Genomic DNA, 23,718 nt, shown 5'->3' on the forward strand with positions numbered 1-23,718 from the left:
CCATTTCTCCTACACAGGTGGTTGTCAATGAAAAGCCATAGTCACAGTCATCTGTCATGGCATTTAGGGCCCTGGACAGGGGACATCCCCCTTCCTTCATCCTCTGCAGTGAATGATGCCCTAAAGGAAAGGAGTACCATAAGACTCATAAGAGAACTGGTCTCACCACAGGAAAGACCCTTCCTGACACTCATCAGCTATTAACGATCTAACCCGCAGTGGCCTTTTTGTAACTGTAGCTCAGGGTTAACAGCTGAAACCCTAGTAATTGGACCGCTGTGGGAAATTTGGAATCGGAGGGCAGATGGTTTCATAGTGTGCATCTTTCATCTGTTTTTGCCCTAACGATAAACTGCAGCAGGGGAACTGCTTGGGCTGAGACTCGGAACTCAGGACTCTCATGTTCTCAGGAAAAGAAACAAAGGGGCTCTCTTTAGAAAAATCAAATTGTTGTTAACAAACCCAAACAGCAAAGTTCTCTTTTCTTCTGTTTTGTTCAGGCCTGTTTGCCTTATCTATGGAAACAGCACAGGCTTTTCAAAAACTGGCCTGAGCGGTCATTCAATATTATGTTGCTAAGTAGTCCTTTCTAGGCTAAACATGTTTATGCCACATAAAGGCTGAAATTTCACTCAACTGGTTATAGCCCGTGACTAACAGAGTGAATCTACCTCTTCTCATGCATGGAAGAAAGAGGTCAGTCACACAATAGGATCTGGTTGAGAAGTTGGATTACAGGAGCCGGGTCCACGGCTTCTCAAGCTTTACCCTACATCCAGACCACGAGCCTGTTAAAAATGACCAGTCCTGCTCAGCAAGTCTGGGGGTGAGGACTAAAACACACATTTCTAACAAGCGTCCTGGTGATCTCCATGCTACGGGTCCATGGACCATATTTTGAGTAGCCCAGGATTGGGATCTGGATCTTATTTTCTGGAATTGCTCCTTATCCAAGGACTTCGACTGTGGCCAGTGAGCTCGTGGTAATAATGTGTGTGGTAAGATGGGAAGAAAGAACAAGGCTCAGGAAGGAAACAGCTACGCTGGAGTTTGGGCTCTACCAATTAATAGCCACATGACCTTGGGTGACTCCCCGAATCTCCATTCTTTGTTTTGCAAAATGAGACAAATGATCCTTCTCTCACAAAGCAGAAAGAATGAAAGATACAAATATGTAAACGGACGTGCGATTCTAAGAGGGGCTTGTGACATACTGCTGGCAGATCAGCCAAATCCATGCATTCCTGACCTTCCGGGGCCCACACACATCCCCATTTACCTGCTTCCCTTGCAGTTAGGTAGAGCTGTGTGATGGTTCTCGTCTGTGAATAGAGAGTCGCAGTGATGGGTACCAGACCTAGGCATGCTCATAACATCCTCCCACATGCATTCATTCCTCTATGAAATCTGCCTCTTCTAGGTGGCCATTATCCCCTGGGGGAACTTGGAAGGTAGATATGAAAGATGTCAGAGCTTCATCAGCTTCATCCCCGAATAACTGAAAACACATAGCAGCCCCACCAACCATTTCACCTGCCTCATACTGCTAGATGAGCAACACACACGTGAGCCATCATCTATTTGTGGCCGCCTTTGTTAAAAGCGGCTAGCCCACCTATGCAATATCTTTCCCATCTTTTTCCTTCCCTTCTTCCTCTTCCTATTCCCTGCCTCCCTACTGTGCTCTCCCCTCCACTAGTCCCACACGCATCCTAAATTATATGTATTGGTTAAAAGCATCAACTTTGAAATGGAAACATTAGGTCCAAAATCATTTCCATTCTTTCCTTGTAACAGAATTGGACAAGGAAGGCTAGATAAATTTCCCAACCTCATTTTCTTTAACCCTGCAATAATCATCCCACTGCTCACCTCTTGGGAAGGTCACATAAGATAATGCACATAAAGCAGTTAGCACTTTACTTGACCAAGTAAAGCACTCCATAAACCGTGGTCTTTCTTCTGTTCTTCTATTCTTTCTTCTGTCCTTTTTTTATTCTCATATGAATAGGGTCTCATTTGATAATAAGCCACCCGCTTCCTCCCCCCCTGCCCTGTGTCATATGTAAGGAATATCATAAATCATTGTCCGTGTGGTTGACATCAGTATTATCCACAATATGGTACAATTCTAAAAGAGCCTCCATTACATTCAAAGAGTTCCAAGCTAGAAAAATTTTTCAAGCATAGTGAGCATGGTTATATCTTTCTCACACTTGAATGAACAAACATTACAAAGCTAAAAGGGGGAAGGAGGAAAAGGACTAGGTAATTAGTACAGATTTTTAAAATTTTACACAGGCAGGGAATTTACCATTTGCAAATCTGGATTGTACAGAAAAAGCAGGACTGTCAGCTAATGAGGGACATTTATGTGATACATTTATTTTCATACTGGAGCAACAGATAAAACCCATCAGCCAGGAGAGAAACCCTCTAAAGAAACAGCTTCTGTTGTCTGAGTGTTCCAGAAACAAAGCATAGAGCAAAATAAGGCCTGGCTTTCATAGGACAAATGATAGGTTTCTCTTTAACGCTATGGTATGTTTAAGGATAGCATTTTCCATTATAAAAGTGCATCGCCCAAGGTTGCTGGAAATAACTTTGTTGTTCCCAAACATACACGTGAAGGTTCATATATGCACACAATTTCAAATGTGTTTACATGTGTAGAAATAGAATAAAGTCCAAATCTGATTATTTGGAGGTAAAGACATTTTGAGTCTTAAACCCTAAGGAGTACAGCACCCATGATGAGGGAGAAGATTCACAGAATCCCTTTCACCCTGCTGGTGCATTTTATTCTCTTTCTGATGGCAAATTAGAGAGATCAGCACTGCTATTCTTTAGAGACTGCATGCATACAAAGTCTACTAAAAGAATGTGCCACGAGTAATATGAACTGAAGAAACTACAGATTTCTACAGGAAAGCCAAAAGGGCCAGCAGTGCACGGAGAACTATGCACATCGTTCTCTGACACTGAACTTGCCTTTCTCTTTCTAAAGGGAAATGAACTGTGAGAACAAGCGAATGCTGGCGTGGAACAGAAACTGTGAAGTTTCTGTGTTAACTACTTTAACCCACAACTCAGGGGGAGGCCCCCATTGGAGATCGCCCACTCCACTCCTGTTTCTCCTACCCTAACAGCAGACTTCAGTACTTACAACTATGGGCACTGGAGTCAGACTGCCTGGATTCAAATCCCAGCTATACCTTTTATAGCTGTGTGATCTTCAAGAAGTTACTTAACCTCTCTGTGCCTCAGTTTCCTCATTTGTAAAATGGAGACAATGGGGTGCCTGGGTGGCTCAGTCGTTAAGCGTCTGCCTTCAGCTCAGGTTGTGGTCCCGGGGTCCTGGGATCGAGCCCTGCATCGGGCTCCCTGCTCCTCGGGAAGCCTGCTTCTCCCTCTCCCACTCCCCCTGCTGGTGTTTCCTCTCTCGCTATGTCTCTGTTAAATAAATCAATAAAATCTTTAAAAAAAAAAAAATGGAGACAATCACGGTGCATACTTCAATAGGGCCATTTTGAGGATTAAAGGAGGTCATATAGAAATGGCTTAGAAGAGGGCCTGACATCTAATTATTGCTCAATAAATGTTAGGCAGAAGTAATCATAAAAGTGGTAGCAGAATCATCCTATGCTCCATCTATATATAGGTCTTTCACCATTCATTACATGCTTTGCAAAATAGATCATCATCCCTCCTCCATGGTACTTGACCCATGTCAAACATTTAATACATTTTTTTTTAAAGATTTTATTTATTTGGCAGAGAGAGAGAATGCAAGCAGGCAGAGCAGCAGGCAGAGGGAGAGGAAGCAGGCTCCCCATGCAGCAGGGAGCCTGATGTGAGGCTCAATTCCAGAACCTTGGGATCATGACCTGAGCGGATGGCAGATGCTTAACGAACTGAGCCACCCAGGTACCCCATAATACATTATTCTTTAATAAACATTCACTAAGGATTTAAACCAATCAAAGATTTCCATCTTGTCTACGAGTTTTCAGCCTCCTCTGAGTTACATGTGTAGATTTCCTCCCATGCAACTTTAAGATCTTTTTCAAAAAAAAAAAAAAAAAATTATAGAAGCACCTCCTGTTGGGGCACCTGGGTGGCTCAGTCTGGTTAAGCATCTGACTCTTGGTTTCAGTTCAGGTTATGATCTCAGAGTTGTGAGATCGAGTCAGGCTCCATGCTCAGCACAAAGTCTGCCAGAAGATTCTCTCCCTCTGCCCTTCCCCCCACTTGTGCCCCACTCACAGCCACTCTCTCAGATAAATTAAAAAAAAAAAAAAAAGTACCTGCTGTGTATCAGACACTGTACTAGGTACCAAAAGAGGCAAAATGAAAAGAGAAAAATGATTATTGTAACCAGAAGTTCACTGCTGCTGGTAAATAAGCTGGGATGACCTACCTTTTTCATTAGAACAAATACCTTGCCTAATATCAACCAAGACCTCCTTTGGGATTTTAAGGGTATGTTCACCATAAAATGTATCATACCTACTCACCCTCTGGGACCAGAGTATCCCAAAACAGTGTTATTAACAGCCCCCAGAGCAGAGCTCCTATAGCTTATTTGCTTTGCAAAGAGCAATCTAGGAAATATACAACTTGCCACAATGAAATGTACTTAGAAAGTGCTGAAACAGTGCTGTCCAGAATAACATTTAATGTGGGGATGGGGGGGGACTGATAGCTTAGGTTGGCAACTTAGCACTTTATAAGCACTTTAATAATTACAGCAGTGTATAAAGTATCAGTAATGCTCCATCTTGGATTTCTGACCGCCAATCAGCATCCTCATTAGCAGAGCATTTTTTTTAAAGTACTAAAGCACCTACAAAGTTTAGGGTACAAGGCCCTGAACTTAGTTCCATCAAATTTTTTTTTTTTAAAGATTTTATTTATTTATTTGAGAGAGAGAATGAGAGACAGAGAGCAGGAGAAGGAGGAGGGTCAGAGGGAGAAGCAGACTCCCTGCCGAGCAGGGAGCCCGATGCGGGACTCGATCCTGGGACTCCAGGATCATGACCTGAGCCGAAGGCAGTCTCTTAACCAACTGAGCCACCCAGGCGCCCTATTATTATTATTTTTAAAGATTTTATTTATTTGACAGAGAGACACCTCAAGAGAGGGAACACAAGTAGCGGGAGTGGGAGAGGGAGAAGCAGGCTTCCCGCCAAGCAGGGAGCCCAACGCGGGGCTCAATCCTAGGACGCTGGGATCATAACCTGAGCTGAAGGCAGACACTTAACAACTGAGCCACCCAGGCACGCCCCCATCAAATTATTTTCAAATGATATAGCAGAACCTGATTGCAACATAGTTCTGTTTAGAAGATTTTTATATATCAGGAGGTCAAAAGATGTCCCTCTTAAATCTAATAAGCACACACTCTAAAAGCCTCAACTGATGGAGAAAGCCTGGACATTAAATGCATCTTCTGACTCCAGGCACAGGTGCTGTAAAGAATTCCACTATGTTTGCATTTGGACAAGCCTTCTTGGAAGAAGCTCAGTTTCTAATTAGCCATCTCACTGGTCCGCAAACATTTTATGCAGAATGTATTAGTTACTCATACCTCACATTGTTCAGAAATGATTTATGGAAGTCATCTGGATAAGCAGGTATCATCTTAATTATAGATACATATAATTATATGTATACAAAATAGAGCTGACAATGTTAATGTCTTCTAAATGACATCAAGCTTACATGCAAAGGTAAAGCCAAAACTCAAAGGTGAAAAGCAGGGACTTTATTACCAGGCAGGCCTGGGTTCAAGTTCTTGATGAGCTACGTGAATTTTGGGGAAGTACCTAACTTCTGTCAACCTCAGCTTTTTTACTTGTTAAATGTTGATAGAACTACTACCTCCCTGATAAGGTTTTGAGGCAGTGAACAGAATACACGGGATGTCTGGAGTATAGTAAGCATAAGCAAACTTCTTGGTTTCTTTTTTTTTTTTTTTAAGATTTTATTTATTTATCTGAGAGAGAGAATGAGAGACAGAGAGCATGAGAGGGGGAGGGTCAGAGGGAGAAGCAGACCCCCCGCTGAGCAGGGAGCCCGACGCGGGGCTCGATCCCAGGACCCCGGGATCATGACCCAAGCCGAAGGCAGACGCTTAACGACTAAGCCACCCAGGCACCCCAAACTTCTTGGTTTCTTCACCCCTATCTGCTCAGCTGAGCCTAAGAAAGTATAGAGCTGTCAGGGTTCAAATAAGATATAAAATGGACAACCAAGAGACTTGACATAACGAATGATCACAGAACCCTTCAGGAAGAAGAAGGATAAGGCCTCAAACTAGGAGAATCCAAAGCTCATTTATTGCATTCGGCCCACTAAGTCCATTGGGAACCTGATACTGGATGATGCAACCTTTTTTCTCTTTTTCTGAGCTGTTGGTTAACAGTGCTTTCTCCTACTGCAAATGATAAACCAATTTCTACAATGAATCATCAAAATATGCTGAAATCTGTCTAGAGGAAAGGCTCCCTTGAATAGAGCCAAAAATGTTTCCCCTTTTTTGAGATGGAAATTTAGGTGGCCTTGGTGGCCCTTCTGTTCTAATCTGGCACCAATCAAGAGATAATTCATTTAAAAAGTATTTCATCTTTTGGGAAACTCATTGAGGTGGTATGAATAGACTTGCTACATTGTAGGTACTTGGTCTAAATATTAGAATGGAAAGAATGGAAAAAGTTCCATTTCTTGAGATTTATCTAATTAAGCTGCTCTATTCAGGAATCATAATTAGACTACATAACCTGACTGTCAATAAAGAACACTTAGTTTGTGGTCACCCAGGAACGGGAGGACATTTGCCTTCTTCCTTTCTTTATTGTGATTAAGAAGCAAAAGGGAATTCATAATACCCAGCTATTTTTAAAAATACAGAGATTCTGAGTAAAGGGAAATATGTGATATTCTCAAAAGTCATGAATAGCCTATGTGTACAGTGAAATACTACTCAGCAAGAAAAAGAAAAGGATTATCTATACAAGAGACAAGATAGGTGAAACTCACATGCATTGTGCAAATGTCAGATTCAATACACACTGTATGATTTTACTCTAGGTCACTCTGGAAAAGGCAAAGCTATTAATGATAGAGAAAAGATCAGTGGTTGCCAGGGGTTAAGGAAAGGGCTAGACTACCAACAGGCAGCAGAGTTTTTTGGAATGTCAGAACTGGTGTGCACCCTAATTAGGTCCATGGTTAAGAACTCCATGCATTTGGGCGCCTGGGTGGCTCAGTTGGTTAAGCGACTGCCTTCGGCTCAGGTCATGATCCTGGAGTCCCTGGATCGAGTCCCGCATCGGGCTCCCTGCTCAGCAGGGAGCCTGCTTCTGCCTCTGACCCTCCCCCCTCTCATGTGCTCTCTCTCTCATTCTCTCTGTCTCAAATAAATAAATAAATCTTTAAAAAAAAAATGCATTTGTCAAAACTCCTATAACATACCAAAAATATAAATTTTACTATCTGTAAATTTAAGCATAATTTTTTAAAAAGAAAATACCCTTTTTACTTAGGTTTAATCTTAACACTATTTTAAACTTAGTAGAGAAGTGGGTTTCCCTTGATTAAAAGGTACTTCATTCATAAAATCCCAGGAGAACCTACTTCTTCCCTCACCTTTCATTGGTTTAACTAACAATAAAAATTGTATAAATTTAAGGTACACAACATGATGTTTGGATATAGGTATATATTGTGAAACGATTACCACAAGCAAGCTAATTACCATTATCATATCACATAGTTAACATTTCTTGTGTGCGGTGAGAACATTTAAGATCTACTCTCAGCAACTTTCAAGTATATGACAGTGTTATTAATGATATTTGCCATGCAGAACATTAAGTCACCACAATTTATTCATCCTACATAACAGAAACATTGTACTCCTTTGACCAATATCTCTCCATCTCCCCCAGGCCCCGGCAACCACCATTCTACTCTCTGCTTTTATGAAGTTGGTTGTTTTGGATTCCACATATATATGAGGTCATGTAGTGTATCATTCCATGTTGCCACAAATGACACGATTTCCTTCTTTTTTTAAGGCTGAATAATATTTGTGTGTGTACACAAATACACACATATGCATACACCATGTTTTATCCATTCATCCACTGACAGACACAGGTTTTTCCCACATCTTGGCCATTCTGAATAAGACGGCAATGAACACAGGAGTTGATAATAGAGATACTGATTTTATTTCCTTTGGATATATACCCAGGAGTAGGATTGTGGAATCATATGGCAGGTCTATTTTTAATTTTTTGAGGAAGAAGGAGAACCCATTTCTTAAAACTGCAGTATACATTGTGGATGGTCTCCGTATACTTCCATTCTATCCTTCCTTCGTTGGGTAGGCCAGCTAAATGCTAAATGTCCAAGACTCCTTTGCAGCTGGGTTCCAATTAGAATTGGAACCAATTCGAAGCACTTGAATATCTGAAGGGCAGTGACCATCTTCCTGCCGTGAAAGAGGTCTTAGGGTGGCCCCTGCAAGGCCAAAAATGGCATGCCCTTGTACTGAAAAGTCCAGCGGTGGCCACACCATTCCTCAGTCTCTAGCTGTGCAAGCCATTCGGTAAGCACCTAATCCCCCCACACTAAATCTTTCTCTGCTTAAAACACCTAGCGTATTTTTTTTTTCCTGCCATGATCTCTGTTGATATAAATTTGATTTATAAAATGGACCCAAGTCATGATCCCTAAAGATAGGATTATTTGGAAGTTCCAGAAAAATTCGATTTATTTATTTATTTTTTTTTTTAAGATTTTATTTATTTGAGAGAGAGAGAATGAAAGAGAGCACATGAGACGGGGGAGGGTCAGAGGGAGAAGCAGACTCCCTGCCAAGCAGGGAGCCCGATGCGGGACTCGATCCAGGGACTCCAGGATCATGACCTGAGCCGAAGGCAGTCGCTTAACCAACTGAGCCACCCAGGCGCCCGAAAAATTCGATTTAAATTCAGCAATCCATGGCCAAAGTGCAGCTACCTTCTGTCTAGATTTTTCAGTACCACTCAGTGCTTGCTGACTATGTTGGAATGATGACATATGTTACTTTAACAAACCTGCTCTTATTGATGACAGCTCCAGGCTGATAACCCACAGTATCAATCAAACCTAGCAGAAAAAGACTACTTTCCAGGTATCTCAAAGTCTCAAATTGAGTTTGTGAATTCTGGTCGGTCAGATCTGCGTAGTTTGTCCATTCCTGAACCATTCCATCCCTAGCTTTGAGAGGTCATAGCCCAGGTCACTACCATTACTGACAAAGGAAGCCAAAACACAAATCTTTCATCTACTGCTCAACTGTTAGCCTGTTCTTCATAGGTTTTCTGCTGTTCATTATTTGGGGAGTTTAAATGCATCTTTCCTTCTCTGTTAACAACTAAGCACATTGGTTAAGCCTAAAGTAAGTGCTACAGACTTGTTTAAAGAAAAACTCCTCATGAGACTTGGCAAACATAGCCTGAAGCTTTAGGAATAAGCCTCATTTTTAGATGCCTAGGGACTGAGCTACCTACACTGTTACACTCTAGGGAAAATACCTGAGCAAATTCAATATGCTCACTCACCTTGCTCAAATGCTAGAACAAGCACAGCACTTTGGACAGACAGGTATGTGACAAGGTTCAGAAGAGAAATATATTAGTGAGGGTAAGCGTCACGGATGCATGGTTGAAAATGCCTTGCACAGAAGGTGCACAGTACATTTTTTATTAAAGGAAAGAATTAAGATGTGTATTTTGGACTCTGTGGGAGTAAAAAAGTTTGGCTTGAGCTAATTAGATGCATTTCTAGAGCAGAGGTTCCTCATGGGCAGTGGATTTTGGTTCTTTGCCCCTTAACACCTCCTCCCCCCTTTCTATTGATAAGATTGCCCAATGTTGGGGCACCTGGGTGGCTCAGTTGGTTAAGCGACTGCCTTTGGCTCAGGTCATGATCCTGGAGTCCCTGGATTGAGTCCTGCATCAGGCTTCCTGCTCGGCCGGGAGCCTGCTTCTCCCTCTGACCCTCCCCCCTCTCACGTGTTCGCTCTCTCTCTCATTCTGTCTCAAATAAATAAAATCTTTAAAAAAAAAAAAAAAAGATTGCCCGATGTTCTCTCCTCCTCTCAGTTCCTGAGGTTCCAGTAATATGGACTCCAGGAGGGAAGCCTGTAACCGGGGATGTGACCTCTCATAACTAGGGATGGAAGGTTCTTAGCTCAGGGACAGACAGAATACTTGATCTGACCAGCCAGAATTAACAAGCTCAATTCTGAGACTTTACTTGAGATACCTGGAAAGTAGAGTCTGTCTTCTGCAAGGTTTGATGCTACGGGATATCAGTCCAGAGCTGTCAATGATGGACATGTGAAGCCAGAGAAGCATCCAAACAGAGCAGAAGGCATGTCACAGAGACAGAAGTGAAGTACAGTCAGTTGCATATGCACCTGTTCATATGCATACAAACATCATGTGCGTACATATGGCAGCACATTTATGCACAGGCATGATTATAAAATAGACAGGGGCACCTGGGTGGCTCAGTTGGTTAAGCGATTGCCTTCAGCTCAGGTCATGATCCTGGAGTCCAGGGATCGAGTCCCACGTCGGGCTCCCTGCTCAGTGGGGAGTCTGCTTCTCCCTCTGACCCTCCTCCCTCTCATGTTCTCTCTCACTCTCTCTCTCTCAAATAAATAAATAAAATCTTTAAAAAAAATTATAAAATAGACAAAAATATTTGCTTTTAAAAACCTGACATCAGCTTTAGATAGTTCTTTATAGTGTGCATTTTTAAGAACACAGAACACATTTCATAAAGGGAATCTCTGAATCGAATGTCAGACACATTTTAAAATTTAATACTGCCAGATTACACAAACAAAATGATAGGAGGTACCTTCCACTTAAAAATCTTTAAAAGTGATTGTGGGGGCACCTGAGTGGCTCAGTCGTGAGCTTCGGCTCAGGTCGTGATCCCGGGGTCCTGGGATCAAGCCTCGCATCAGGCTCCCTGTTCAGCAGGAAGCCTGCTTCTCCCTCTCCCACTCCCCCTGCTTGTGTTCCCTTTCTCACTGTGTCTCTGTCAAATAAAATCTTTTTTAAAAAATTTTAATAGTATGAAGTAATAAAAAAATTAAAACAATAGCCTGGAGTGGGGAGGGAAGAGTGCATTCAAAGTAAATGGGGAGTTGTTTTTGGTTTTTTTCCTTAAACTGGATGGTGATCAAAAGAGTTATCTTGTTATTCCTCATGCTTTTCATAGGTTTTACAAATATCCTTTTGAAATTGCTCAATGTCTAGTAAAAACAATTTTCTAAAATACATACAAGTATAAAACAAAAGCCTCCATTTCCCATTTCACCCAGGCCATTCCTGCAATGTGTATAAATAAATCGATCATTTCTGATTTCAGTTTCTCTAGTGTACCTCCGTATCTCCGAAGCAGGGGCTGTTCAACAGAAGTAGAGCGTAAGCCACATTTGTAATTTAAAATGTTCTAGTAATCACACTGATGATTAAAAAAAAGAAAAAGGTAAAATTAGGGGTGCCTGGCTGGCTCACGCTCAGATGGTAGAACATGCTACTCAGTCTCAGGGTCCTGAGTTCAAGCCCCACCTTGGGCATGGAGCCTACTTAAAAACATTAAAAAATAATGGTAAAATTTTAGCAATATATATTTCACCAAATATATCCAAAATTATCAGTTCAACATATAATTATTACAAAAATTATGGCACTATTTTACATTCTTTTTTATTTTACACTAAGTGTTTGCTATCTGATGTATATATATTTACACTTATAGCACATCTCAATTTACACAAGCCAGTGGCTCAATAACCCCACTTGGCCAGTAGCTACTGGATTGGAGAATGCACCTTTAGATGATACCCTTCAAACCCCTATTTCTTTGTCAACCTAAAACTTATCATTTGACTCCATGGTATGCCTTTTTCTCTCTTTTTCCTTCACTCCATCACTGCTACTATTGTTTCAGTAATTCATTTCCCAATTGACCTTTAGACCCCTGTATTTAACCCCCTCCCTTTTTTTCCTTCTATCTGGTTTTCTCATTATTTAGGGAGTAGTAAACTACCTTCTGGAACTCCATTATGGCTGGAAGTGGAAAAGTGATCATTTATTTTTAAATGATTTTAAACCTTTTTTTTTTTTTTAAATATTTTATTTATTTATTTGACAGAGAGAGACACAGTGAGAGAGGGAACACAAGCAGGGGGAGTGGGAGAGAGAGAAGCAGGCTTCTCGCCGCGCAGGGAGCCCAATGCGGGGCTTGATCCCAGGACCCTGGGATCATGACCTGAGCCGAAGGCAGACGCTTAACGACTGAGCCACCCAGGTGCCCCTAAGCCTCTCTTTCTTAATTCACCAAATGAGTCACTCTTCTCTCCCCCTCTGTAAAATGAGAGATTAGGGTCCCTCTAGTTCCCTTCTGCTCTCTTTTCTGCTTCCCAACTTTTCCCCCAACAATTACACTGTCACCAAAACGTGACCATTCCATTTCTGGCCACCTGTGAAATAGTTTTTGGTGATCCTTTCATCCTGGCACACCCCTAAGAACCATGAACCGTTTAGATTAAAAATTGGGTTTTCTTCTTAAGAGTATGGCCAGTGAGGGTCTAATGGGCATTATTTGGGGGTTAGGCTTTATCTGACAGATGAAGGCTCATGATTATACCTTAGCCATAATGGTTACATTAAAACAGATTCTAGAATTCAGTATCTTAGAAATTAGTTGAAGAAAAAAAAATAATTTCACTTCAAGTCTAAACAAATCAATAAATGAATCTATTCATTTCATACTATTCCTATGTGTACCATTTTAGGATGCCCCACTAAAGCAAAAAGACATTAAAATTGTGTAGGTACCTCTATTTTTTTATTATTATTATGGTAGTCTATGCCAAATAAAGAACAAGTAAGTGCTCGATGGGGAAGAGAATAAATACCACTTCAGAGGGGAAGAAGAGAATCCCAAGATATGCAAGTAAAAATTAAAATGGTCTCTGGGAGCTTATTTAATTGCTTTTCTCTCAAACTTGTATCAGAGTCATCTTTTTTTTTTTTTTAAGATTTTATCTATTTATTTGACAGAGAGAGAGCACAAGTAGGCAGAGCGGCAGGCAGAGGGTGAGGGAGAAGCAGGCTTCTCACTGAGCAGAGAGCCCGATGTGGGGCTCGATCCCAGGACCCTGGGATCACGACCTGAGCCGAAGGCAGACGCTTTACGACTGAGCCACCCAGGCGCCCCGTCAGAGTCATCTCTTAAGAAAGTTACTGTGTAACTGTTCTCTCTTCAGGTGCTCGGAGCTCCCCAGCACCCTGCCATGAAACCTTGCTCTAATGTGCGCTCATCCCCCATCAGAATAAAGACGTGCTTACAAAAGCTGAATGTGCCAGCTGTCTTCCGCTGATTTCATCTTCACTGTTTCCTCAACCTTGCTAACCCACTCACCAAGGGCCACATCCAAACAAAGTCCTCCAAAACTGAAATCAAGTAAAATATCTTTCTGAAGTTCTTTCTGAAGTGATTACATATGCATGTTACATAACATTTACATAAGAATGTGAATAATGAGATTTAATTTTCCAACTCAGATGGAAAATATTGCTAAGGCTGGAGATACTTAAAAGGATATGCTGCCCAGGGGAGAAGACTATACAATGTTAAATATCTGTAATGAAATGTAACAGCCACCAAACAAGACCAGATGCCTCAGCAGATGGTCCAGCTTGACCTCCCAACATCTTTCTCCTGATTTCAATGGGTGATGAAAATCAACCCAATTAAAAAACCTGCTTCCTGAGGCTTCCTTAAAATAAGTGGTAGCCTTGTGACCCTGTTTAATCCAATGAAAGGTATGTTGAGATTTGTGGGTGGTAGGCTTCTGCTTTTCTAACAGACACAGTTGCTCCCTGCTTGCTTCTTTTGCTTTCTGCTGGGAGTATGCATGTGACACCTAGAGGCACAGCACACATCTTGTAACCATGAGGTACTGAGCTTCGGGAAGAAAGCTTATCAACTAAGGATGGTGGAGAATGAATCTGGACAGAGGCAGGATCCCTGAGGAAATGACTTAGCTTCCGAACCAGCACTGAACTACCTACCAGTGAACTTCTTGTTATCTGGGAAAAACATGAACCTATGTGTTTAAATACTTTCTGAATTACAGAACTCATTCCTGACAAAGGCACTGTTAATACCTGAATTTTATTTCTCCCATCATCTGTATACAAGGTCTTAATGCTTGACTAAAATGGAGAGGACTTTCTCTTCTACAAAACTTCTTCAAAATTTTAGATACAGGTCCATGATTCCTTACCAAAAACACTTGAGGTCTGATATGTTTCAAATTCAGAAAGGTAACATGGTGCATATATCATACATTATGCATTAGCTGCAACAGATCTACGCATTTAGTCCAGCAGTTGACAAATGATGGCCAGAGGGCCAAGTCTGCCTGCTACCAGTGTCTGTAAATAAAGTTTTATTGGAAGACAGTGATTGCTTCAAATACATATTGTCTTTGACTGCTTTTGTGCTAACTACAATGGCTAGCAAAGACAGAACGGTCCAGTAAAATAGAAAAAGTTTGCTGATCCCAAATACATCCGTATTTATGCAGTGAAACCTATGGCTAGTCACTCTAAGTGGGATAAAGATTACACAAATCCTTCTGTTGGTTCAGACAATCTTGCCACAAAGTTTCTGCCAAATTTATAGGAAAATTAAGTTTTCAAAGCTATTATTTTTAGAATTACAGGAAAAGGGACCACGTTTCTATAGTCCAGAGGAAAGAGGAGCAGTTCATCAGGCTGGTCTAACCCATGTGGTATGTTCCAACTCACTGGCTAGTTCTTTCATGTCTAAAAGCCCAGGATGGTGCCTGAGGGCTCTAAGAAATAAAGAGACAGCATTCTGCAGTGAAGAAAACACAAGCTGATGAGTAAGAAGAATGATTTCTAATTCTACATTCTGCTAACTTGGGGTATACGTTGCTCTTTTCTGGGTCTCTGTTTTCAAATCTGTCAAATGGGACCAAAATGTTACCTACTCTGCCTCAGGCACAGAGGATGGTGAGATGATTTCTGATAGAGCTACGAACATGGCAAGGCACAACACATCCATCTGTTAGGTATATTGTTGCAGAAATGAGATCTACTTCATTCTACATGCAGGCATAAATACATATTTTACTAGCTATAATGTGCCTTTAATTATTAGCTTTTCCCCTTTTACTGGATAGTGTTCGATTGCAGAAGAGTCAAAATTTCTCTGACTCTCCACAATGTTAGGTTTTTCCTCCTATTTCTTAATTCTAAATTCTAGGCAATTGACTTTATACTTTAAATATTCTGCTATTCTACACATAATTTGAGTCATGTGGACCATATTTTTCAGGGAGCTTCACTGAACAGCCATTAGACCACCTCCAACAAATACCTAAAAATTTCATGGGGACTTTACCATTCTCATTTTTATGGCAATAGAAGTACTAGACAAACTTTATGTAAATGTGATAGATTTTATTTTATTTATTTATTTTTTAACGATTTTATTTATTTATTTATTTGGCAGAGAGAGACACAGCGAGAGAGGGAACACAAGCAGGGGGAGTGGGAGAAGGAGAAGCAAGCTCCAGGCTGAGCAGGGAGCCCGATGCGGGGCTCAATCCCAGGACCCTGGGATCATGACCTGAGCCGAAGGCAGCTGCTTAACGACTGAGCCACCCAGGTGCCCCAATGTGATAGATTTTAAAATGAGACATTTTTAATCCTACAACTTTTTTTTTTTTTTAAGATTTTATCTTTAAGTCATCTCTACACCCAATGTGGGTCTTGAACTTACAACCCTGACATCAAGAGTCGCATGTTCTATCAGCTAAGCCAGGCAGGTCCCCCACCCACCCACATTACAACTTTAAAAGTCAAAAGTAAGAATTTTCTAAGACTCTTTTTAAATCATAGAATCTATACAGTTAAAATACTGACTTAATTTTTCGAGGTAAGATGAAAAATGGATTTTGTTGGCTCCTGTATTTTTCTAAATGCTCAGTCGTCACACACTTGTTTATACAACGTGGACTAAAAACATTTATATGTTAATGATTTCTAGAAACTGATAGACTTCACTTAAAATCTAGTTCTCTTCTAATAAATACAAACTGATATGTAGTTGTTTTATTTATTACACAGCCTAAATATCATGCAGCCTAAATCTTAGAGAAGTCTTTTTATTAGGTTTGACAGCAATTGCTCATCATGGAATTGCATCCTGCAAGAAACTGCTCTACCAAGGAACAGGTTAGCTTTCAAAAGGTTGTCAGATCAGTCCCTTTGTTCTCGAGTCCAAGGGACCAGACAGCATCTTTTCCAGCTGGGCAAACTCAACACTTTGGTTTTAACATGGCTCTGTTTGCAATGGTGAGAACCTCCCAGGTGAAGATTCCTAGTAAGGGAGCACCTATTTTTCCCCAAGTATGTCCTGTTCAAGTCCCCTCCTCAGAAGAGAAACTTTACAACAGAGGCACGAAAATGTACAAGGCCATGCTCTGAGGTATGTGCACGTTCTGAATCTCCAGGAGCCCCGAGGAGTGCATGTGGGCAGCTTACAAAGCACCCAAATACGATCATAAAGCTCACATCTCAGTTTGAGCTCATAGGTTCAGAGCTGCTTTAAGTGAGCAGACTTCATTGCCCACCTCATCTGACCTTCTCATCAGAGAAGAGGTAAAACACAATATATAAAACAAAGGCAGAATCATGAACACCTGAAGGAAATTAATTCTGGACATGCCATCGGGGAAGTACTAGAACTAAGAAAAGGCCATTGAGTACGAAACATGGATGCAGAGTTAATGAATAACAGCAAGACAACAAAGCAGCGAGATGCGTTTTCACTGGGACTAGAGCAGGGATGAGGAGGCAGAATAAGATGGTAGTCACTGATGGCCTTCCAGATCGGCTTTGAGTATGGATTAGCACCAAGCAAGAACTCTAAAGCCCTACCCAGGAGAACAAAGAAGATAATCAATGGTGAAAGTGTTGACAGGCAAACAGAGAAGAGTTAGCCAGTCATTGAATACAGAAAGGAGACTAAGTGTAACCTAAGCAGGTGTAGCAGATCCCAGCCAGAGTCCTCTCCCTGCTGGAAATATCCAGAGAACAGAGGGAATCAAGTATGGAACCACTGTTGGTGACTGACCCTAGTACTTCTACTACGATATTTCTTGGGTTGCTGCAACTTGGGTTGCTCTGTGTCTGAATCTTAGGGGGAAGAATCCTAGATCAGTGCTTCTCAAACTTGGCTGCATATTGGAATAACGAATACTGATGCCTGGACCCCACCACAGAGAATCTGATTCTAAGGTTCTGGGGTTGGGTGTAAACATCAGTATTTCCTGAAGTCCCCACATTCATTCTAATTCATAGCCAAAATTGGGAACATCATAGACTAATGCTGTTCAAACTTTGTGTGCATTAAATTAAAATATAGGTATTTCTTGACTAGATCTAGGGTGGGACTCCAAATTCAGTGGTGCCAACAAGTTCTCAGATGATACTGTTACTGCTAGTCCTTGGACCATACTCTGAGTAGTGAGGGTCTAGTCCTGCACTGTCCAGTGTGATGGCAACTGGCCACGTGCAGCTGCTGAGCTCTTGAAATGTGACCAGTGGGACTGAAGAACCACATTTTTACTTGAAATTTAAAATCTCAAACCTGCTGGAATTGGAAAATAATGATACATGAAGCAATCTGGGCATGTGAATACTTTTTCAATTGTCACTTTTGTGGGGCACCTGGGTGGCTCAGTCCATTAAGTGTCTGCATTCAGCTCAGGTCATGATCCCAGGGTCCTGGGATCGAGCCACACGTCTCAGGCTCCCTGCTCAGCCAGGGAGTCTGCTTCTCCGTCTCCTTCTCCCTCTCCCCTCTCTCTAATTCTTTCAAATACATAAATAAAATCTTTAAAATAAATTGTGACTTTTGTGAGACCCAGATACAGACTAAGTATCTCTGATAAAAATTTAGTGTCCGAGTTGAGATGTGGTATAAGCATAAAGACTTGATTTCAAAGACTTAGTATGAAACCAAGAATATAAAACATCTCATTGGCAATTTTTATAGGTTGGTTACATATTAAAATGGTAATAGTCTAGATAGATTGCGTTACATAAAATATACTATGAAAATTAACTTCAGCTGTTGTTTTTTTTTTAAATATGGCTACCAGAAAATTTTAAATTGTATATGAGGCTAGCATATTTCTTTTAAACAGTACTGGTCAAGACTAAAAGCAATTGAGGCTTTCCCATTACATGTTGCTAGTATTGGTCTAACGGGTGGTCTAATTGGTTAACTGGATCATGTGACCCACACTAAGGTGATGGGAACTAAGGGGAAGTGTGCAAGAGGCCTTCTGAGAAGGAAAGTATCCCTTAATAAAAAGAGAGAGCCACAAAAGAAAAAAGCCCTTTGCACCCACCTCCTTCCAGCTGTATTTAAATGTAGTTAGAAGAAGACAGAACACAGAGAGCTTTGGCAGCCATTTTGCCACCATGAAGAAACAAGACCCCAAGTTCTGGATGCCCCTTAGAGTTCCAATCAAAATAGGATCCTCTACCTCTGAATTTGTTACATGAAAAATTAATGTCCTAATGATTCAAATCAATGCTTCTTAAATGTCACCATGCATATGAATTACCTGGGGATCTTGTTACAAAGCAGATTCCCTTTCAGCAAATCTAGGGTGGGGTCTGAAATTCTGAATTTCTTTCTTCTTTTTTTTTTTTCTGTAGTTTTTAATTTTATTATATTATGTTAGTCACCATACAATACATCATTAGTTTTTGATGTAGTGATCCACGATCCATTGCTTTCGTATAATACCCAGGGCTCCATGCAGTACGTGCCCTCCTTAATACCCATCACCGAGCTAACAAATCCCCCCTCTCCCCTCCCCTCTAAAACCCTGTTTGTTTCTCAGGTCCATAGTCTCTCATTTTATGGGAGCGTTTAGACCATTCACGTTGAGAGTGATTATTTGAAAGATATGAATTAATTGTCATCATGTTGCCTGTGAAGGCGTTGTTTTTATAGATTGTCCCTGTAAATTTCTGTTGTAGATCACTCTTGGGGTTTTTCTCCTTTTATAGAACCCCCCTTAATATTTCTTGCAGGGCCGGCTTAGTGGTCACATATTCTTTCAACTTCTGCCGGTCACGGAAGCTCTGCATCTCTCCATCCATTCTAAACAAAAGCCTTGCCGGATAAAGTATTCTTGGCTGCATGTTCTTCTCATTTAGTACTCTGAATATGTCTTGACAGACCTTTCTGGCTTGCCAGGTCTCTGTGGATAGGCCTGACGTTACTCTGATGTTCCTCCCTCTGTACATAAGGAATCTCTTCCCCCTAACTGTCCTTAAGATGGTTTCCTTGGTTCTAAGATTTGTGAGTTTTACTATTACATGCCAGGGTGTTGGCCTGTTTTCCTTGATCTTAAGAGGGGTCCTCTCTGTCTCTAGGACTTGAATGTTTGTTTCATTCCCCAGATTAGGGAAGTTCTCAGCTACGATTTGCTCAAATACATCTTCTAGCCCTCTCTGTCTCTCCACTCCCTCCAGGATTCCAATTATTCTGACATTGGAACGCCTCATGGTGTCACTTATTTCTCTGATTCTATTTTCATGGATTCTGAGTTGTTTTTCCCTGGCCTCCTCTTTTCCCTTTTTATCTATTATACTGTCTTCCAGATCGCTTATTCTCTCTTCTGTCTCAGTTACCCTAGCTGTTAGATTATCTAGATTGGATTGGATCTCTTTGATAGCATTTTTAAGTTCTGCCAATTCACCTTTTATTTCTGCCCTTAGAGACTCTATGTTGCCATTAATCGATTTCTCCATTCTAGCCATTGTCTTCACAATTGCTAGCCTGAATTCCATCTCTGACATCTTGGTTATATCTGCATCCATTTGTAAATCTGCAGCATAAGTCATAATCTCTGAGTCTTTTCTGTTTTGGGGGCTCCTCCTCCTAGTCATTCTGTTGATGGGTGTTTGAGGGAATGTATAGAGTCGAAATTATTGACCAGAACCCAAGGAAGATGCACCTGTTTTCTTGGGATCTTAGGGTTGCTGGCCTCTTGTTTTCGCAGCCTGTCTTCTGCAGGAGGGGCCTGCCACGCTGTTACTCAGGCAGCCCTGTTTGGGCGGAGTTGCCCTGTGCCCCTGTGGCGGGGGATGGGCTCAGTGGGAATCAGTCTTTGGGGCTTTTGTTCTCTGGCACCTTTCCCTGGCAGCTTTCCGCGTCTCTTCCGCAAGTCAGAGCAGAAGAGACCTTTTCCAACCCTCTGCCTCAGAGCAGAGAGATTGCAGTCTGTTCTTCAGTGAGCCCTCCAGGCCACACCGTCTCCGTTTCTGTCCGCGCTGCTATAAACTGCAGCGTCCTGGATTGTGCGTCCCCCCGCAGCGCTCCCAGTCCTGCCTCTAGGTCGGGGCACGTCTCTAACCTTTGTGCTTCTAAAACCACTAGCCGCTCCCAGTACACGCACACGCGCGACTCCACCACTTGGGGTTTCCACCCCCGGGGGTTGCAGTTCACTGGCACGACCCCGGCGCACCGGGTTTCCGTCTCGGAGGCTGCAGTTTGCGTGCGCGCAACCGTCGCTCCGGTTTCTGTCCAGGGGGCTGCGGTTCCTGTGCGCGTGACCCCACGGGTCTGGTTTTCCACCCCGGGGGCTGCCCTAAAGTCCTTTCCCGATGCTACCGGTCTGCGAGTCTGTGCCCTGTCCGCAGCACGTGAGGCTGTCACTCACCGGCGTTGTAGGATCCCCACGTCCAGGCACCCTACCACCGTTTATCCTCCGATATCTGCCCGCGGGATCACGGCTCTCCGTTTCGTACCTCAAAACCAACCGCCTGCGATATTGTTTGTAGAGATTCAGATCTTCTTACATCTCAGGCTGGTTTCGTGGGTGCTCAGAGTGGTCTGGTAGTTATCCAGCTCAATTCCGGGGACCAGTTGAAATAGGGTCCCCTACTCCTCCGCCAACTTTCCCCTCCCTCCTGAAATTCTGAATTTCTAACAAGTTCCCAGGTGCTATCTATGTAGCTGATAAAGCACCATACTTTCATTCCCAAGGATTCCAACCAAAATCACTTAGGTTCTTTAGCAGTTGTTGCTGAAAACATTCCTAGTAGACACGGAGGGCAAAGCCAACCTCTGCCCATTAGCTCCTCCATTTGCACACTGTGACTGGTAGCATGACCATGACTGACCAACTGGGAATCCAGGACCTAAGAATCTGTCCCTTCCCAAAAGATACTAGCTATTATGGGAGCAAGGGGGCAGAAGGCAAGGGTTCTGTGGTCTTATGAATTTGGAAGATGCTGAGGTAAAAACCTAAAACATTTCTCTATTACTCGATTTTGCATGCATAATCACTACTAAGCTAGTACATGCTTTAATTTTTAAAGTATTGTTAATTACAGACTTGATAACAAAATACTTTCTTTTTAAGAAATTAAAATCCAGGGAATATCACTGGATTAATGTGGCATGGAACACATTTTCTGAAATGCTGTGTTATTTAGATCATGAATTAGTAGAAAACACGAAGGCCAAGAAAATGCAGTCTGTGTGGTACTCAACTGTTTAAGAACCACGGAGCTTGGGGTTAAGTAATCTAGATTCAAATTACTCACTGTGTTGCACACATCATATACTGTGTGATGGACAAGGCACTTACACTCTGGGAGCTGAATTCCTCACCCGTAAGAGAGGAAAAGAACACCTGCCCACATCACCCAACTATGGTAAAAATAATATGTGCTCACACTTCTCAAAATGACACTGCTTGCATTTGGAAGAGAGCTGAAACTTTTTCAAGATCTATTTAGAACTACACAAATACATCAGGGAGGAGAATAACTCACATGCAGTCTAAAGATAACACCTGGGAGAAACTCTTGGCTTTCTGAACCTCTTGGGGGAACCATTCACCTCCTTCTGCTCTTAAGTGTACATACAAAAAAGCTTCATGTATTTAGAAGCACTTGAAAGCCAAAAGCTCTGAGTTTGAGGACAGCTTGTGGGTACCACTTGGCAAGGGTGGGTGAGCTACTCAGCTGGTCTCCCCACAAGGTGTCCACCCCCTCACGTGGCCATCACTTTCCAACGTCTGCAGATTCAGACTTGAGAGGGTAGGCTGCCCAGAATTCAGAAGACTTTGAAGAACTGATTCATGGTGAAAAAGCCAAGATGCAGAAGGATTTTTTTAATGCCAAAATATTAATATATAATGAGAAAAATTGTAATAACTCCATCAAGTGGATGACAGGCTTTCACCAGCGACTATTTGCTTAGACACCATGACACACGTGCAACTATTCTCCTGGGGGTAATACTGATGATTCTCTGTCCATTTTTGCCTGCTTCCATTTTCTATACTTCTGTCGTTGACTCTCCTCCCTATCTTATTCATCTTTGAATAAACTTTATATGGAATCATGCATTTGTTCTAAATATGTTCACCTGGTTCTTTCAGTGTCACAATATACTACAGAGGGCACAAACATCATGTAGACATGGTCATGTCTTGTCCATAGGTTAAAAGAAAAAAAAAATATGTAGAAAGGATGTATGTGAATAATAGCAAGTTGAAACAGAGGTCACTAAAAAACCGTGTGAAAAGCACACGAATCATTTCTGGTTTAGGGACCACACTAGGCAGAATAATAACTCCCTAAAGATGCCCTTCCTAGTGCCCAGACCTGTGACTATGTTGTGCTACATGGCAAAGGAGAATTAAAATTGCAGATGGTATTAAGATTGCTAATCTCCTGGGACGCCTGGGTGGCTCATTTGGTTAAGCGTCTGCCTTTGGCTCAGGTCATGATCCCAGGGTCCTGGGATTGAGTCCTGTATCGGGCTCCTTGCTCAGCAAGGAGTCTGCTTCTCCCTCTGCCTGCCTGCCACTCACCCTGCTTGTGCTCTGACAAATAAAATCTTAGGAAAAAAAAAAAACAAAAACCTGCTCATCCGCTGACCTTAAAACAAAGATGATCATGGGATCCTCCAGGGGGACAGAATGTCATCACAAAGGTCCTTCAAAGGGGAAGAAAGAGGCAGAGGAGTAATAAGCAGGAAAGGACATTGCAAGAAAGACCCCACAGGCCACTGATGGTTTTGAAGACAGAAGGGACCACAAGCCAAGGTGGCCTCTAGAAACTTCAAAAGGCAACAAGGAAGCAGATCATCCCCTAAAGCCTTCAGATAGGAATGCATCCCTGTCAACACCTTGGTTTTAGCCCAGTGAAACCCATTTTGGATTTCTGACCTCCAGATCTATAATAAATCAGTGTTGTTTTAAGCCACTAACTGTTGTAATTTTCTACAATAGCAATGAGAAATTAATATAGGGGATCAGAGCAAAAGTTATGAAGGAAGCAACCTTAAGTTGGGCCTTAAGGAATTTAAAAGACTGATTGATTTAAGAGAGAGAGAAAGAGAATGCAAGCAGGGGGAGAGGCAGAGGGAGAGAGAGAATCCTCAAGCCAACTCCCCACTAAGTGCAGATCCCAAAACAGGACTCGATCCCAGGACCCTGAGATCATGACCTGAACTGAAACCAAGAGTCAGACGCTTAACTAAGGCTCAGGCGCCATAGAGCCT

The 23,718-nt window shown here is 42.0% G+C and overlaps 1 protein-coding gene across 8 annotated transcripts in view; it reads right to left on the reverse strand.

Annotated features, from left to right (window-relative positions):
• Positions 1-23,718, reverse strand: part of PLCB4 (phospholipase C beta 4) — a 411,040-nt gene that overhangs the window by 192,930 nt on the left and 194,392 nt on the right. The gene's annotated exons all lie outside the window — the stretch shown is intronic.

The sequence above is a fragment of the Mirounga angustirostris genome, unplaced genomic scaffold (assembly GCF_029215605.1).
Source record: "Mirounga angustirostris isolate CCGP_5_RB_7025 unplaced genomic scaffold, mMirAng1.0.hap1 SCAF_10, whole genome shotgun sequence".
Taxonomy (NCBI): Eukaryota; Metazoa; Chordata; class Mammalia; order Carnivora; family Phocidae; genus Mirounga; species Mirounga angustirostris.